The sequence below is a fragment of the Perognathus longimembris genome, chromosome 3 (assembly GCF_023159225.1).
Source record: "Perognathus longimembris pacificus isolate PPM17 chromosome 3, ASM2315922v1, whole genome shotgun sequence".
Lineage (NCBI taxonomy): Eukaryota > Metazoa > Chordata > Mammalia > Rodentia > Heteromyidae > Perognathus > Perognathus longimembris.
The window spans coordinates 46,606,960-46,611,121 of NC_063163.1; positions in this window are offsets into that span (position 1 = coordinate 46,606,960).

Genomic DNA, 4,162 nt, shown 5'->3' on the forward strand with positions numbered 1-4,162 from the left:
TTATCTTTGAAAATAGAGAATGAGTCACAAACTATTCTTTTCTTCTTCCTCTTGTAAATGCACTCTGGGCTGACCTTCTGTGACCACAAGAGTATGTACCTGTCCCTTGTCTCTTATTCCACTTCCAGACTATGCTGGGTGGAGCGTGGGTTCATTGCATCACCACCTGCATACTCAAGTACCTAAAAAGGTTCTATTTTGCCCAACAACCTCAGAGTCTTCACTTCAGTACAGTGGAGTCACAACTTGAAAGGTGATTAGGTTTTAAAGATTTTTGCCTAAGAACAAAATCAAGCATGCTCAAAATGATCCTCAAAAAAAAAAATAATCCCTTAAATTGCCTATAAAGTTCTCATTACAGTTTTAGTCTGAATCTATGTGCTGTGATATGTAGATAAAAATATATTGTGCATATAGTAAATACAATATATAAATAAAAATCAACACTAAGCTTTGTAGCATTAATGATACTGTTTTAAAATGTCCTCCTCTTTGCCAGTAGTGGTGGTTGGCTTTATGTAATCTGTTGCCAATTCCATTGTTAGGATAGATCTAGAGTGTAAGCTCCACAAGGGCAGAGATTTGTAATTGGTTTGACCGTGGATATATTCCCCAGGCCTAGAACAGAATCTGGCACATCATTCAATAAATATGTACTGAATGAACAAACTTTGATGGAAATATCCATTTATGATTTGGCTGTATCCTACTTTAGCTCCCATCCAATTCAATGAAACCATGTTCTGGAATACATAGGCTCTGTGGGAACTGGGGGCACTCAGCAGCGGGGATGATACGTAGGTGAATAAGATGTATCCCTCTGCCTTAAAAAGAGGTAGCTTTCTTGGGGAACTGCACATGTAAGCAACTCTCACCAAAGGTAAAATGAGGTAAGTACCATGGAGGGGCAGAGGCACCATGTGAGGAGGACATAGAAAGGAGCCCTCAGCTCTGATGGCGGGCTTTGGCGTCTTTGTGAGAGAGGAAGAACTGGTAAGCTAGACTCACAAAGCAGAGAGATTGCCAGTGAGAGGAAGGGGCAGGGTCACAGGAACAGCCTGAGGTGTGCCCCTTCCTGTTCCTGGACATGTTTCTCTTGTCTGCCCAGACTTCCTTTCGTTGCTTATTCACACTCACCCACAGTAAGTCAGATCATACTTTGTTCAATCCTACCTGGTCTCAAAAACATCTTGTTTCCCAACATTTACAGCTGTACTCTTTCTAAATTCCAGCAACATTACTGTCTGTAACATAGACTTGCTTATGTTTTGTCCTGTTCTCTTAATTCTTGCCTTGACACCAGGCAAGTAGAGACTTTGATTCCTCTTAAGTTTATAAATGATCCTATACCATTTATTTTGAATCTTCACAGTCCTAGGTCAGAGGCCTCATAGTAGGTTCCTGTTACCGAACAGCGTGACTTTGGGTGATTGCGCTTTCTAGAGTTTACAGCAACCCCAAATCTATGTCTTTTATCCTATTCCCTAGAGGCCTTCAGCCAGACTCATCACAGCAGAACCTGTCTGATATGTGCATCGTCTTTCTTAAACTCCAACACATGGACCGTCTTTACCATGTGCAGAAGCACTGCTGAAAAGTAAAGGCTGCACTCATGTAAGCTTGTTTTTACAAGCTGTTATTACAGTGGGTCATCTGTCTTATATCCTGATATGAAATCATGAGTCAGTCATAGCTTTCATCCCCCAGCCTTACTTAGGGAAAGTAAGATCTCTCTCTCTCTCTCTTTCTCTCTCTCTCTCTTGAGTGCATGCATTGCACACATTTTGCACAGATCACTAGGCCAGTGGTTGACCAAGAATGAGAGTTCATTGTATCTTGGGAACCTGTTTTGTGTATTTTTGTGTCAGACTGGGGCTTGAACTTGGCCTCATGCTCTTGCTTGGCCTTTCACTCAAGACTAGTGCTGTAACACTTGAGCCACACTTCCACTTCTGAGAAGCAGTTTTTGTTCAATATTGACAAGACCCCCTTTTAAGAAAGTTTTTTCCTAACCCCTTTTTATGTGACCTTCAGAAAAGACGAAATTATACTTTTGTCTAATAAAGACAATAATATAGTTCAGCAAAAATATTAAGACAAAATGACCAAGCATTCCAATAAAATATTTTTAAAATGATGAAATATGGGTAGAGCCACTTATGCCTAGATTTAGGTGCTCCCAGCTTTGAGAAGTAGCAAAAAGCCACTCCAAAAACCTTTTGAAAGGTTAATATATAGCAAGTTACCTTATGTGTGGTTCACCTTATCACAAAACTTCACTGTAGTGAAGTGACTTATAGTAGTGTGTGACTTTTATAGTAAGAAAAGGAGGAGTTAAGTCACTGGCCCAGAGTTCTGGATGGGGCAGGGCTGAACAGTAGGCTTTGTCTCAATGTTAATGAATGCATATTAGATGAGACCATCTTACTGATGTGAAACAATAGTAACCCTAAAGCTTTCTTTGAGACTTAGATTGGATGGATTTAACTAGTCCTGCTAATATTAACTATTGGATGAGAAGAGTACTTAGAGAATTTAATACCTCTTCTAACAAGTCAGTGAATAATGAAGTGATAGATTCAAGGATCTCTGCATGGCCTCCTTTTAAATAAATGCTTTGAAAATCAAAGTGAGGACTGGGAGTATGGCTTATGGTAGAGTGCTTGCCTTGCATGCATGAAGCCCTGGGTTCCATTCCTCAGCAGCACATAAACAGAAAAGGCCAGAATTGGCCCTGTAGCTCAAGAGGTAGAGTGCTAGCTTTGAACAAAAAGGAAGCCAGGGACAGTGCTCAGGCCCTGAGTCCATGCCCCAGGACTGACAAAAAATAAATAAGTAAAAAATCAAAGTGAAACAGTGAAATTCACAGAGGTTAAGTGAGACAAGCCCATTCAGCTTCCTAACCAACAGAACACAAGTGTGGACCTCTCCCTCAAGCATTTCCTGGTGCCTCTTTTCAAGCCCAGGTTTTCCTGGGGCTTGGTCTAAATGAATGGTAATAGTTTCATCATTAGTTTTGTCTGTTAAATATTTTTGGTTTTTTTAATTTGTTTTTGTAAAACAAGTGACATACTAGACATTACCAGCAACAAGCACAGTTGTAAACATGAAACCCATACTCTAAAAAAACAAACTGCTGCAGGTGGCTCACACCTGTCACTCTGACTACTCAGCTGAGATCTGAGGATCATGGTTCAAGGCCAGCCAAGGCAGAGAAGTCCACTAGTCTAGTGGACTCCAATTAACCAGTAAAAAGCCAAAGGTGGAGGTGTGGCTCATGGCAGAGCACCAGCCTTGAGCAAAAAATGAGAGCACAAGGCCTTAAGTTCAAGCCCCAGCATGGACATGAAAGACAAGTTCAAGCCCCAGCATGGACATGAAAGACAACTTCAACATGAGGGTTATTTTGTTGTTGCTTTTTCGGTATTCAATTTGTGTTTGTGTGTGCGTGTGTGTGTGTGTGTGTGTGTGTGTGCGCGCGTGCACGCGCGCGCCAGCCCTAGGGCTCAAACTCAAAACATGGGCACTGTCGCTGAGTCTTTTTTGCTCAAGGCAAGCGTCACCACTCGAGCCACAGCTCCACTTCTGGCTTTTTGCTGGGTCATTGGAGATAACAGTCTCACAGAGTCTCACAGACTTTCCTGCCTGGGCTGGCTGCCACCCATGATCCTCAGATCTCAGCCTCCTTCTCAGATCTCAGCTTCCTTCATAGTTAGGATTTCAGGGGTGAGCCAGGGACACCTGGAGGTATTTAGTTACTTTTTTATTTAATTAGCCAAGTCTGGCTGTAGGGGAAGAAGAGCGCAGACGCCCTTGGATGGCTTTGTGAGAAAGCTGGTGCATCATGCTTGGAAGAAAATGAACCCGCTGGGAGAAGAGTGAAGACTGGAGACTGCTAACTTACCGTGAAGGCCTCGGGGGTCGGCTGGGGGCTGGGGGCTGGGGGTTGTGGGTGCGCGCGGGGCTCGGCCTGCGCCGGCGGTGCCCCCTCCTCCGGGGCTCGCACGCTTCCTGCGGGTTTCCTGTCCAGCAGTGGGCAAGCTGGAGGCGGGCAGGAAAGCTTGCACGGCCCCGTAGGGGCGGGGGCGGGGGCGGACCTCACCCGGTCCGGAATGACCCCCGCCCTCCCTCCCGGTGCCTGCTGCCTCACGGCGTCGTCCGG